This window comes from Lonchura striata, chromosome 3 (genome assembly GCF_050655825.1).
Source record: "Lonchura striata isolate lonStrDom1 chromosome 3, ASM5065582v1, whole genome shotgun sequence".
NCBI classification, from domain to species: domain Eukaryota; kingdom Metazoa; phylum Chordata; class Aves; order Passeriformes; family Estrildidae; genus Lonchura; species Lonchura striata.
The window spans coordinates 103705001-103720000 of record NC_140705.1 but is presented as its reverse complement, the minus strand read 5'-3'; the positions used below and the strand labels follow the sequence as shown (position 1 = coordinate 103720000).

Here is a 15000-nt window from a genome sequence, read left to right as displayed (position 1 = left end):
TTCCCACTCATATTCCCAGTGAGCGGTTCACTCTAATGCCTATGGGATAAAATACATAGGCCCATAAGCAAAGAGTGAAGATTTATTGGAATGATGTGTGCAGAAAGCAGAAGCAAAATTGTCAAGCTGTGATTTCTTGTAAAAGTTCTGCAGTATGTAACTGCAACCTCATCTTAGAAAAGTACCAGATTTGGGTGGACATAAGTAATGCAAATACTTCTTGGAGGAGATTTCAAAGCAGTCCTCAGAGACTGGATCAGAAGCCTCCAACCCGGGAGCAAGGCGCCCATAAAGCCATTCACCTTGTCTGGGGGGACAAAGGGAAAGGATCACATGGAAATTTTCAGTCCGGGGTCCCATGTTTAGAAGTACCAAGACCAACGCAATCATTCTAATATTGTAACAGCGTCAGACAACTGCTTGGCTGTAGCACACAAATCTGAAGATCCTTCAGACAGGGACAGCTGGGCTAAGCTTGAAACCTTTTCTCATATGATGTCTAATCTGTGTTAAACTTCAGCTCCATTTCTACAATTAGTCTGGCCAGAGTGTACCTAGAGACTTTGCTTGTGGTATTGTGCTGGAGTCTGATAGTGTGTTGTATTACTAATGTTCCAAGAGTAAACACACTTGTAGGAAACAGCTATAGTTCAAGGCTGCGCTTTAAAAAAATAAATGTTTCATCAGTCTTAGCAAAGGAACAAATGGCAGTAACACTCTGTATCATATTTTACAAAGCTTCAAAAGAACAATGTCCCGTTGAGTGAAATTCAGTAGCATTCTGTAAACATTAATTTAAGGAAATCAATAGGCTCTGTGAGCTAAAGCCATATTGCAAGATAAACTGGCTGGAGTGCTACTTTGTCAAACAGATTTTAGTTTTCTCGGCTAGATAAAGAAGGTTTCAAAATGGGGTAACGTGTTGCAACCAAGGTTTGAAAACTATGTGGCCTTCAAACAGTCTGCTTGTTCCTACTACAAAGCTGGATAAACATACTTTAAAAATGATAAGATTGGACCAGGATTGATTTTGCTTTCAAATTTTATATAAAGTAGAATTCTTGGTACGTGTGAATTTGGATTTTTTTAAAATTTTAACTATGAGCAGAAATAAAGAAACACAGCATAGACAGCTCAAGAATGCTTTTTTCCCAATTTTTCCAACTGCAGGACATTATGGATTTTTAAAGACTTTATTCATATTGACCTGGTGGGCAACAAGTCACCTTGCCAAATAGAAAAGCCAAAATCCCTCATGGACTTAGGATCAGAGGTCTTTGGCTGGTGAAGGCTGCTCATATTGCAGAGCACAAGGTCGTGGTGATGGGAGTAAACAGGTTGGAGGGGATGAGAGGGGCAAGGCCAGATCACTCTTCTTGCTGGATGATCTAGAGAGTGGCTATACAGGAGAACTCTATAGGGAACCCAAGGCTAAGATATAAACAGCACCTGTTAGACAAGTGCTGGAGAACCTCTCCAGGATGATGAGTCTACTACTGGGGAAGCAGTCTCACCTAGGGTAGCTCCAGATCAGACAGCTTTAGTGTGTGTGCACAGCAATCCACACCAACACAGGTACAGCAACAGCAGAAGAGATTCAGGAAAATACTTCTGCCAAGAAAACCTCAGACAAAGCACAAGCTAGATTGGCACAGGCACCCCTCGCTCCCATAGTCAGTGTAAGGTGAGATGTGGGGGAAGAGAGAAACCTTCTTAAAGAAGATGATTAAGAAATTCCACTTGTATCACCCATACATAGCCCTGAGCCTCTTCCCACAGAAGAAAGCTTTAAGCCTGTGTGCTTTGAAAGTTGTCACCTAAACGCACACTCCCATATCCACAGTCTATGTCCTGTAGGAAACTTAGCAAGGACAAGACCTTCTGCATCCCTCCCCAGCAGTAAGACATCACACTGCCCCTGGAGCCCAGACAGGCTTGTGACACTCAGACCAGCCCCTCCCTTGCATGCACTCCACCAGTCCAGAGACCACCCTGCTTTAAGAAGGAGCTTCCAAGGAGCTCACCTATCCACCTGGCCCACTGCAGAGCAGGACTTGTGCAATCAGGAGCTGCAGGCACAGATCTGGTGCCTTTTCCAGGCTAATGCTGCCCTGAGCAGCACTGCCCCACCATCGGCTTTCCCAGGTTTGCAAGGGCAGCGTCTGCAACACCTCCTCAGTGTCCTGGCTCCTGTCACGTTCATCCCGACTGTCCCCTCCCCTCACACACATTCCCTGTTCCCCGAGTGCAGGGAGCTGCTGTGAGGGACCATCTTAGCACTGCGAGTTGGTGTGGCAGCATATCAAGCAGGAGGCTTTGGCTTCTACACAGGAATTGGAGGCAGGTTTTGGAGTAAGTTGCTACACTTTTTGGCGCGAAAGCCACGGCAGCATATGGCCCAATGTTCTCAGTTTAAGTCTGACACTTAACATTATTTAACAGTTTCTGTGTTAGGTGCTTTATAAGGTAAAGGAAATTAACAATTTTCAGCTAATTAGATCACTCAATTGGCTGAACATCCTGGACACCTCTTAGAAAAAAACAGGTTGGCTCAGGCAATGGAAAGGCTAATGCCTCTTCCATTATCACTTATGAGGAGAGGGAAATAGTTGGAAAGGATGTTTTTATTTTAAAAACACAAAGGAAAAATACCTCAGTTATTGGATGCTCTAGTATACACACTCTTCTCCCAACCAGCCCCTTTCTAGAATGCAGGATATAATTTTGCCCATCTCTATGTGTGTCCCAATTCCCCTGGCTACACCAACAGTTCTCTGGTGCCACCACAGTCTTAATTTTTTGCTTTCAAGTTTCTTCTCTTCTCACAATTCCTGCTGTACACATCTCTTAAGAAATTTTTTGTTTTTTGGGAAGAGAAAAAATGGACAAGAAACTGGGTGGCTGTTTAGGAAAGTCTGTTCTCCCACTGTGCCTCACAAATAGAAGGCCACTCTTTTGCGACAGCACTAATATTGGAAAGGGAAAAGAGTTTGTCCAAGTCCATCTCAAAAGAGAAAAATTAGGTAAACAACAGAGGTTGCTTATTGCATTTACTGTTGCAGTGTAATTTTTTTTAACGCTTTTTAAACAGCTGGGAAATTATTTAAGGATATATTTTAAAAGTGTTTGTTTAAAACAAAGATGAGATCCCCTATCCCATGAGGAGAGTTTGGGGCACTAACACTCTACTGCTGGCTTACTGTTATCTCCTCCGCCAAGCTCACAAAGAGGAGAGAGAATGGGCATGGCTCTTACAAGGAAAAAACCTGACAGTGGGGCTGCTGAGATGCCTGATAATATCGGGGAAGTGAAAGTGGTAGTGCAGTGAAAATGGATACTGCATGATACATTAGATTTAATCACTTGCATTTCAATTAAGCTTTTCCACAAATAAAGACTGGGAAGCACTCTGCAGGCTCCCCGCGCGGCTGGAGCACCGAGCGCCGCTGGCGGCTGAGCGCAAACGGCGCTGCCGCAGCTCGCTGGGGCTCACACCCCTGCTGCCTCCTGGGTGCTCCCTGGTGGCACCCATCTGCCCATCTCCCCATCCTGCCCCACGCACGTGCACCCATGGGATCCCTGTCCCAGAACTGCTGCGCCCACGGTGCAGGGGATGAGCCGTTCCATCACGGAAACAGAGCTGCTCTGGCGCGCGAACACCACGGCTTCAGAGAGCTGGTTTCCAAATACAAAACTTGGTAAGACTCAGGGCTAGAGCGAGGTAAGACATAATAACGAGGACTTAGAATTTCCAATTCGTTTAGACATTTTGCACCTTGAAATTCAGTTCTCCCCTTCTCCGTCTTCAGAAATCATCAACAGCGTTTTACTGGGAAGATTATTAAATTTCCTTTTCTGCCATACTGATGAATTAGAACTGCATGAGATGTAGAGGCTTCTAATGGAAACTCTGATTGCCCTTAACTTGCTGCATTGCCAGTGGCAGTGCCACAGAATGGAAAAATCACTAAGGCTCCCACAGCTTGTGATAGTTGGGCATTTAGTGTGTGTTGGGAAATGTAAGAAAGAACCACTGGAGGGGTTACTGTCACACTCCAGAAGTTGTCTCATACAAAAACTGAAGAAAAAATAAAACTCTCACACACAAGAATAGTCTAACTTAAACTCAGTCCATTGTGGTGAAATGCAATCTGCTACAAGAGGCTTCCAACAATGCCAAGCAGCATATTATGTACTCTGCTGCCAAATTCTGGCAGGTACCATATACAGGCGCCCACAAAAAAACCTGTCCAGAAAAATGAGTACAGGGATGACCACCCAATTCTGGCTCAGCAGAGAGGTTATTGCATACTGTCCTGGACACATCAGCCAGATGGAAATGTGATGTGCTACTCAGAAGGACCAGGAGGCACAGCCTGGACTGAGATGAGCAGGTTATGTCTTGTACCAGCAGCAAGTCCTCTGCTTTCATGGTTTATTTCCATGTGTGAAAGATTCAGGTGTGCAGAAACTGCTGGTTAGACTATGGATATAGAAGTTAAGTGGCTCACAGAACTTGTACTTTGCAAGCATTTTTTTGTGTTCAGTCAAATTTGGCTCCGTAGGTGAACAACTAACACTATAGTAGAAGTGATAATTAAAATTATTATGCATCTAGAATACACCACATACACACACACACACACACACACACATATATATATGTACACATAAATCTTGCAACAGTACAGTAACATCTATAATTGGTGTTGCTTGCTCTTGCACACTCTTCCCAACTCTCTGCATTGCAATCACCTTTGTCTTCTGTTCTGGCCCTGAAAAGCTCCAACTGTGCCCTCTCCCTCCTCAGTTTGCATGGGCTGGGCTAGGGGGAGTGAGGAGGGAGGTAGGGGAGAAGGATGGGAAGCAGGTGGTGTTTAATCAGTCTGGCAGGAAAGCAGGCTGTCACAAGGGTCCTTTTGGGGATGTCATGAAGGTGGCAAGCATGCCCTCTGGCAGAGGGTACCTTCTTTCCTCTTTCCAGTGGCAGAGGGTAAGGGCAGGGGAAGGAAATTGTGCATGGTTATGGGTGAGGGGTGTTGCAAATAAAGCTGTCTCCACCAGCTTATACTCCCACTGAACAATTCTAAAAAAATCTCGTCCCAGTGCAACCATGCTTTTATGAGCATCCAGAGCTCATCATGATGGGATAAATGGCTCCATCTATGCCATCCTGAGGCATGCAGCTGGCTGAACTGGGCTACAAACGCCCTGTTACAAGTTCCAGTGCACTGAACCTTCAAGGGAACGGTGAGGCTCACAAGCCTCGAGGCCAGAAGATGAAGTCTTACATCCTAATGGACTGAGCCCCCTCTCATTTGACTCCCCTTTATCCCTTGCGGAAGGAAATGGTGCAACTCCAGACAGCCCTGGATTAGATAACCTCGAGGCTGGCCTCATCTGATGGAGCCAGCCCTCTCTGCAATTGTAAGAGATAAGCTGCTCCAGCTCCTGCTCCCCCCACCCCGCCCAACACTGATATTTAGCACTTAAAGACCTTTCATTTACAGTGTTTATTTTCCCCTCTCTCCTCTAAAAACTTTCTGAAGTTGCACACTACTGCTTTAAATGCATTTATACGTCTATGCCACAGTTCTAAGTCCCAATCGCAGCAGTCTGTCTGCTTAGCAACAGAGATCGTGCCACCCTGGTTTGCTGCTCTGTACAAAGCCTCTCCACTAACTAGAGACACAAGTTCAAGGCCACCTCTTTGAGCACTCTGGACCACCACCTGGACGGGGCTTCTTCTGATAGCACATTTCCACCAGAGCCTTGAAACAGCCCCCCCACAGAGGGCACACAAAAGGAGCCAGAGCCCGCCCGTGTACCTTCCCCCTCTGCAGATAAGAAAGCTGAACCTTGCCCCTTCCAGATCTAAAGGGAGAAATCATCTCCAAAACACTGATTACCTTCAGCCAGCCCTTCTGGCTGTCCTTCTATCTCTCACCTACCCACACTTACCTATCAGGAAGACTCTTTCTGCACAAAATTCAGCTATACTCTAGTGCTGCAGGTGATAGGCTATGTGTAAGTAAGAGATCCAGTACTCCAAAGACTGCCTCCTGCTTGGACTTAATGGTTTTTCTTCACTTTTGTGCTGTTAATGCTACAGCTGCTACAAACTGTGTCTCCTCCTGCTCCCAGGTTTGCTTTGTCACATGCAGGTGAAGGACATAGAGTCCTCACGGATCCTTACAATATCCTGCTGCCACTTCCTCACAACCTCAGTATTTGCCCCTGTAAATTTAGGTATGTTTGAAAACAGCATCCCCATTGCTGCAAGGCCTGCCTGTAAACAGACCTGTGCTGCCCCAGCTCTCTCAGGCCAGGGATATCTGCTCTGAGAAAGAGCAGGACCCCAGAAAGCTGGCCCAGAAACCAGCACGGGTCACAGCAGTGCTAAACCTCTCCCACGGTTTCTGAAGTATTTTGAAAGTTTGCTAATTGACATCATGAGAGTCAGACTCTTGTCCATTTTAAAACACATTGAATGTATCAAGGAAACAGTGTTCTGCATGAAGGTGACCTATTCAAAGTCCTATAGGATGGGCAATCCTATCTGTAAGGCTTCTGTTAAAGTCACTCACACAGCCCTGACCCTACACTGTGAGACAGGATTGGCTGGGATCTCCTCTTTTGGCAAGTGTGCCTCACAAAAATAAAAACAACACTCACCTTCCACCCCATATTCATGAACACAATGGCTCTGTGACTCCAAATCTAGTGCTGCATTCAATGTGTAGTTTAAAAAATTAAATTAAACTTTTTTTCCAATTAACATATAAAATATATTCACACACTTGACTGTATAGTAACACAACAAAAGACAGCTCTTCAGCTGGCATATATTAATTAGCTGCAATGATTGCTGAAGCTGATTTACACCAGACATTGAGAATACAGCCCAGAATTTAGTTCCATGTCATGAAGAGAAAGCATGGGGTGGGTGGGAAACAGAGGGGAAAATCTTACAAAGCTAGTAAGCTAACCTACTATTTCGCATCTCTCTGGTATGACATTTGTATACAACAGCTTAGATAAAGTTCAGAAGATCAAACATTTTCCTCAATTTTCACAGTACAAAAAGTTCTATGACCTTCTAATGTGACACATTAGAACAGGATACAAGAAATTTCAGCTGATCGGGTCTCATCAACACCCTCCACCTTCACTGGACAGTGCTGCTCCTCCAAAAGTTCTGAGTGAGAAATTTATTTATGTTGCCTAAAAGAAATGAAGAAAGTCTGGAAAAAACATGTGCAACTTGCATGTTACCCATTACCACAACTAGGATTTATAAAATTTAAAATTGTAGGATTTATTGATTTATTTTCTTTTTTTTTTTCCTTTTTTTTTTTAAACACCAGGTTTTAAAATTGCCTAACAAATTCCTGCTAGATACAGAATGAAAGAAAAAACATTTCACCTTGTAAGGGATAAGACTCAAAGCAAGTGAGGGATGACATGGGTTAAAATTCACCTTGCTTCTCACTCCTCATCCACTATGGGATTTTGGAGAACGATGGACATCTGGAAATCGGTTTTACACAGAAAAATAGAAAACAGGGAAGAACTAGGAAGATGAATAAAGGCTCATCACAGACACAAAAGACCAGAGGAAAAAGAAGCTTGGATTTGGGTATTCTTGTCTGGCAAGGAGGCAGGCAGTAAGGCTAATGAAGCATTTGCGATATGGGACGTATGCCAGCGTAACAAAGAAGATGTGCATCAGCTCTGCAGATGTGCCAAAGCCCCCAGAGCAAAATAATGACATAATCACCATCAGTGTCACAGACCAGACTGTACACAAGGTGACATGGGAGAGAATAAATAAGGGTCTTTAGAGGCCTGTAGTACACACACGGGAAGGAATAGCCATTCCTCACAACTGCCACAAGAGAGTGGCGAGATGTTGGGTATAATGTGTGCAGCCAGCAAAAGAAATCCTGAATTGTGCAAGGCTAACACACTATAAATTGGTGCTTTTCTCGATCTCCAGTTGACGTTTCAATTCCCAGTACCCCTTGTTGAATGTTAAATGAAATGGCACTAGGAGTCAGAAGAGTTTGCCAAGTTTTGTTTTGTTTCTGTGGGTTCCTTTTATTTTTCCTTTTTTTTTTCAGGGGGGTGAAGGGGAATTTTTTTTTTTTTTGCTTTGTTTGAGAAGAGGACGGGGCAATAAAGATGTGTACAAGTAAATAATTGTGAAAGAATCAAAAACAAAAATACAAATACCCCCCAAAAAACCCACAGCGCATCATAACTACGTGCACACAGGAACAGAAACCCAACACCATTCAGCTGGAACAATCCTAGGATTCCCTCAAAGCAAAGCTAGAAACAAATGAAGATCGGGTGGGATTTGTTAGGTTGTTTGTTTTGGGTTTTTTTGCAGGGAGAGCAGTGATGATTTTGCCTTATGGTTTACAGCTACCCCTGAACTAAACTAGAAAAAGCCCTGCTAAAATATTTTTCCATGCTAAAAGACAAGATTAGTATTTTATTGATCAGTAATAAAACACCGCTTAGGGTAATTTAGTACTTAACATGTTATTTGCGGTGGGGAGTAATCTGAAAAGCTCTGAGTAGCCTTAAATCATTTCACAACAGTTCTTCCTTCATAAAAGCAAGTGTTTGCCTCTGTACAGCTCTGTGATTTTGTGGGTTTTTTTTTTTTTCTTTTACAGAAATCTGTCAATTTTTAAAGGGAACATCTGATAAAGTAGAACAATACTGCTAGTAGTGTTGCCACAGGCCAAAATGGGGAAATTGTGAAAGGGCAGGAGATAGGCTGAAGGTGCCAACAGGACTCTCGCAGAAGGAACATTCAAGTACGTAATTGTTTGCAGGATCTGGACCTACAAGAGGAGCTCAGAAGAACAAAGCATTTGGCTTCACCAATGTCCCTTTTCATTGCTTCTAATGAAAGATTCATAAGAATAACTTTAATTTTTTATGATCTTTTTTTGCATTACTGTATTAGCTGCATCTACTCTGTATGCAATTTCTTCTTAAATACAGAAAACCTGTTTCAAAATGCCAGACATAATAACTTAATCAGTACAATAATTGATCTTGATTGTTGTGCAGTCCGTCTTAACAGTCAGGAAGTGAGATGGAGCCCAGAAAATGTTTTATATGTTTATTTCTTCCCATTGTAAAGTGATGTATTTGTGAAGAATGCAGGTGAAGGTCCATAGAAAAGTTTTTTTTTGGTGTTTTGTTTTTTTTTTGGGTTTTTTTTGTTTTTTTTTTTTGAGAGGAAAAAAAATTAAAACCCCCCTAATTTGCTAGTTAAACTGTTCAGTGGAAGAATGATTGTATTTGTCCTTTTTGGCTTCGCCCAATTAATTGGAGCAGTAACATAGTGATTGTTAATAAACGGCTCTAATTTGTCTGCACTTCTTCCCTATCTACTAACCCCACCATATCTTTGTTTAGTATATCATCAGGGAAAACAAGGAGCATGTATATAATTTTGTTCTGTTGTATATGAAGTTTAATAATTATGCCACAGTGGATTCTAAATTAATCACAGAAGCACAACCATATTAATAATCTGTTTAGCAAACTCCAGTGTCTTTGCACTTTGATGTTAGGAGCAGATATAGTACGAACTGTGGCAGTTTTTTAAATTGGGCGAGTGTTTGTTTCTTTTTCAGCTTATATCAGTGTTTTCTTTTATGCTTTCTCTACTATGCACCTTGTTTCCCTCTAAGGAAAAGAAACAACAAACCACAAACCAAAACCACGGAACAACTCAACAAACAAGCCTCTGCTTATTTGGGTGTGTTTGGATCAAAGCTGACAGATCAAATTTTTCATTCATTTAACGAAGTTTCATTGCAGCCATTCTTTATAATTACATTAGTATTTTAATTTTTTTCCTTCCCTTGAATAGGAGAGAAGGGGTTCTGAGAAAGTTTTTAATTAGCTAAATAGGTCTGTGTAATCTAGATGAAATAAACATGCCCGTTTGAAAGGGTTGTTAGAACTTTTCCAGCCATTTAATCCATAGATGGCTGAACACAATGATACCTTCCACAGAAAGCTACAGCCACCACCAGCAGCTGTTAGAAGAGAGCTTGCTCCCTGCTCCTATTGATAACCCTTTGTGGAATGAAGAAAAAGAGCTGAGGGAAGGAGAACTGAATGTCAGACAATAGACATCGCTACACACACTGTCTCTGAACTTTCCTCATCTCTGAAGGACAATTAATTATGAAGGCCTTTGGGGTAGGTCGAAGCAAGGGAAAACCTACTGCTGGCCCAGCACTCCAGCCGCTATCTCTGTGTTTGTTAAATGGTTGTGCCTGTTGGGGAACCAGAGTAGCAGCCACCAAAATAGCCAATAGATCATTTAGGAAAAAAAGAGCAAAAGATTTTTTTTATGTGTGTCTGTCCTTGTATAATTCTATTCTCACTGTGAAATCATCCATACACAAAACACAAGGACAATTTTTTTTTTTTTTAGAAGAACCACAGGGTAGGTTACAGTCAGAAACGGCCTCTCAGTGGTGTGTTAAAAAGGATGGTCTTTTCACCAAATCATTTCACAGAGGCAAAACAGACAAACACAAAGAGTTGAGACTTTTTCTCCTACATTAAATAGAGTAACTGATAAGGTCAGACATATGATACCTAAAGACATGAATCTGTGAACTCTTGAAGTCAAAGGACTTCTCTGTGCAAAGGAACAATCTTTCAAAGGAAATAGATCATAGAACTCCACTGAATCCCCTTTAAACTTTATGAAGCAGGAGGAGAAAAAGCTCTAAGTAGGGAAGCTTGACAGAAGAGCCTTGAACTATTTTCTGAAGGAAAGATGAGACCCTCCCTAGGCTGCCACAAAACATCTTTTTTTTTCTAAAGGCTCTTCTGAACTTTGATATGTGCCAAGACACCGCTATTGAAAGCTGTATAATTATGTGCTATAGCCACTGTAGAAAATGCTTTGTTCACCACAACAAAGAACAATAAGCAAAGTAAAGTGACATTACACTGTATCTTTTTCTTTAAGAATGTTGAGAAAGGTCACGGTACGTTATAACTAATAAAGCTGTTGAGTAAGGAAGTTTAAAGTTGGGCTTGCTGTGCTTAAATGCAACCCAATGACAAAAAGACAGAGGGAACTAAAATTGTAATGACATTAAGAAATAGATCATATATCAACATGCCAACTTCATTATACAAACACCTTGATTCCAAAGGACACAAACAGCAGACCCGGGTGTAGTGCTGCAATAGTATTCCTCTCGCAACTCTCTCCCTAATAGCTTCCAACTACGGTCTGCAGTTCAACCGACTGCAAAAACTGATTAATAAGCATTAATTGATACATGCAACGCACAGACCTTCTATTGCAAGCTATGGATTTTGTTACTTGATTAAAAACCAGGTTCATGTCCTGTGCATTTTCAAGGAAAGCTCTGCTGTTTCACAAGGGAGCCTCTTCAAAATTAGAAGGAAGGAAAGGAAAAAAAAAAAAAAAAAAAAGGAAAAAGGCCAGAGGGCATCAATTAAGTTCCCTGAAACCAAGATTTTTAAATGAAAAAGAAATACCATCTGGCCACCTATGTTTCAGTTTTCCTTCAGAGGACTCAGGACAGTTACATTTGTTATTCTCAAATTGCCAGAGCAGCTTTACTCCCCTTGCTGCAGATCAGCAGACAGCAGCTTTCCGACTCTGTCTTTAAGAGTGCTGAGAACGATGTTGAAACACTACAACAATAAAGCCCTTGAAGGAGGAAGTATACAGCTGAGGGAGAAATGTGAGGAGTGGAATACTGAAACAAACAACTGTCCCGTTGGGATGTGCTCACTGCTGGTACCACCAGAAGCATGGAGACTGCCACAGCAGGGCAGTTTGCATGGAAAGAGCAACCTCCGGGATGCATGTTAGCAGGTTACAGACTTAATTTCACTTCTCTCGAGGCTACTCTGTACTGCTCCAGAGTATTAGGGTGCTTATAAACTGTACTTTACAGTGCCTGTGTGCTGCAAAACCACTCAAAAGTGGCCTTAGTTTAAATGAAAATCAGGTTTGAGGGCTTTAATTCTCCTTTTGATGAACACCAATTCAGTTCAAGATGAATCCTGCAGATGAAACTGGGGAAGAATACAGGTTCCTAAAATAAGCATATGAGCGGCCAGCAGTTTTTATAATTTAGGATGTCTTAATTTTTGGATGCAGTGCTGGGCACACTTCATTTTCAGGGAATGGACTGTTGAGGACCTCCTGACAAAGTGCCTCTTATTGAGCATCCCAAAATGAAATTGACCTAAAATCATCATCACTTCTGAAAATGTTGGCAGCCTGTGTTCCTCTCAAGGGCTCGTAGGCCGCTTACGTGACTGGGTTATTACTTAGATTTTATAGGTGGTGTTATTTGACTTGTTTTACATCATCTCATTGATTTTTATTAACTCAGAGTGCCTTAAGTTAAACATTCTGCTAAGACCTGAGTACAACTGGTCTTAATTAGGTTTTTCCCACTAGTACAGCTTTCCCCTGCCAAAAGAAGGGCAAACTCCTTAAAGAATGGTTTTCCCCCCCTTGGAAGCGACAAGTGCCGTAACCAGCGCTGTGAAACGAGGCAATGCTCGCGTCCAGCCCCGCCGTACCAAAACTGCAGACAGTGTGTTTGTGCAAATCGCGCAGCTTGGCAGGCGCCTCACTATTGTGATCCATCTCAGTAACTACATCTGCACAAGCGGGCAGGCTCCCGTGCAGCAGCGGGCGGCCGAGCTCAGGAGGATGGCGCATGCGGGGCTCGCTCCGTTTGCCCACCCCACAGGGGAGCAGGGCAAGCGGGAGGAGCAGGCAGGGGCAAGAGTGGAGCTGCCACCACAGAGACACCCTGACACCTGAAGACTAAGGATGAGTTGGTAAATGCCCACTAGGAAAAGGAATGGACACTGTGTAGAGAGGTGTTAATGCAGAGAATGATGGTTACTGCTAAAAAATGCCAGGGAACAAGGATGACTGAGAAGGAGTGGGAGACAAAGCAAGGCTAAAATTCAGGCATTGTCCTCAGGCCAGTTTCTTTTGGTTGTTTTAAATACATAAATCTGAAAATAAACCCTATGTTTCTGGTTTTTAACTCCCATTAAACTAAATTTTTTTCAACCGTATTTCCATTTTAACTCAAAGCACAGTATCCCCCTTGTTTTTCAGTCATCCTGCCATAGTCAAAACTGTGAGCTCTGATGACCTGTGCTAGGGCATATTCTGAGAGTTACAAAATTATTTGATTTTTATTTTCCTTTCTTTTTCCTGTAATACATAGCAACAATGCCTGACTTTAATTATTGCAGCTGGCATTCAAAAGCCCATGGCAACACCGCAGATGAGACAGATATCAAGTGGCACAGCAAGCTGTGCTCTCTTTCTGACCAACTTGAGCTGGGACACTGACATTTGTGGCTTTCATTCACCAGGACAGCCCACCTTCTTCCTCCCTGGAGGAATGGCCCCAGAATAAAGAAATACCTTCACCTTCCACAAAAAATCCCAAAAGGTTTTGTGATGTTATTTTTTTTCCTTTCAAAACTCAGTCCCCCATTGCTCTGTTCAGCTCAGCACATGTTTCTCCATTCCTCCAGCTAACCCTACTGCAAGAGAGAAAAATGTGGAACTGGCTACGCACATGAACACACAAAACACAGGCAAAGTTGCAAAGTATGGGAGGAGGCCTTGGATCTGTCTCTGGCTCATAGCCACAAGGGTACAATGGCAAAGCTAAAAATGATAGGACATGTGGCTTGTTAAACATCTTATTTGACTTTGCTACAAGCTGTCAGCAGCAATGCCCAGGGAAAGGAAAACAAATTCTTGAACAAATCAATGGCACAGCCTGGTATACACCAAACACACATTCTAACTTCAGAATTTTTTTCCTAATAGTCAGTTTAGGCCTATATGCATGAAGTACATGCATGAATGTGACCCAGGAATAGATAACAGGAAGGGTTTAGCAATGATAGCGTAGGTGATTTAAGAGAAATAGCATATCAGACTAATCAGAAGATCAGCAAAGCATCATTGAAGTATAAGAGGGAGGAACTTTGATGATGCTAAATATGGCAAATGCTCAGTTTGCTAAATCCTTTTGGATCCAATTTCAACATTACAGTACTTGTCATTTTTGCTTTCCAGCTTGTGGGGGAGGGGATGGGCATTTATCAGGAAAAGTTACATTGTCTACATTAAACACTGCACCACACAGTTTAATGTTCTCATAACTGCTGGATCCTCAGCAAAACCAAGACCTGAACTCTAGGAAATTCTCATTATAGTACATAGCACGAGGAAGACTAAATGAATGAATTTGCAATCACCATTTATAATATCTCTTTCCCTCAACGATGGAGGAAAACAAACCAAGGGGCTCCTTTCCAAACTGCAGAACCCTTGGCTGAGGAGACTGCAATCACTAGCAGTACTAAACATATGAGATTTTTGTTTTCTTATGCGCTTGAAAACACATATACACTCCCCACAAGTCTTCACTAGAGTAATCCACTTACATTAACACTGGCACTAAGACTTTGAAAATGTGTAATAGGTGTCTGAAACCACTAAGAATATGGGAACTTTTGAGCGCAAAGAACATTTCAATCTATGTTCTATGAACAGAAAAATGTTAGTAAGAAAAAAACTTGAGGGAATCTAAGCACAAGGAAAAAGTTAGTCATACTTGTCTCCTGGTGTATTTCCTTTTCTGTTCCTGTATGTAGTGACTATGGCTTGGCATCAGGGCAGACCTATATCCCAGGCATGGGAGTCTCCTGTCTTGTGCCTGCTTAGTTCCTAGTAGGGCCAAAGCCCTTGGGAGTCATGGCACACCAAAAACAGTCTAGATGTTGCCATCACCCACCATGAATGGCAAAACCTTTGAGGAACATCATCTTCCCTCCTCTTGCTTCATCTGCCCCTTCCATGCAACCTTCCTTGCAGAAAACTGCCAGCCCAGAAGAGGAGGAAACAACCAAGAAAGA

General features: G+C 42.4%; 1 protein-coding gene across 7 annotated transcripts in view; it reads right to left on the bottom strand.

Annotated features, from left to right (window-relative positions):
• Window positions 1-15000, bottom strand: part of PROX1 (prospero homeobox 1) — a 49913-nt gene that overhangs the window by 11944 nt on the left and 22969 nt on the right. The window lies entirely within an intron of this gene.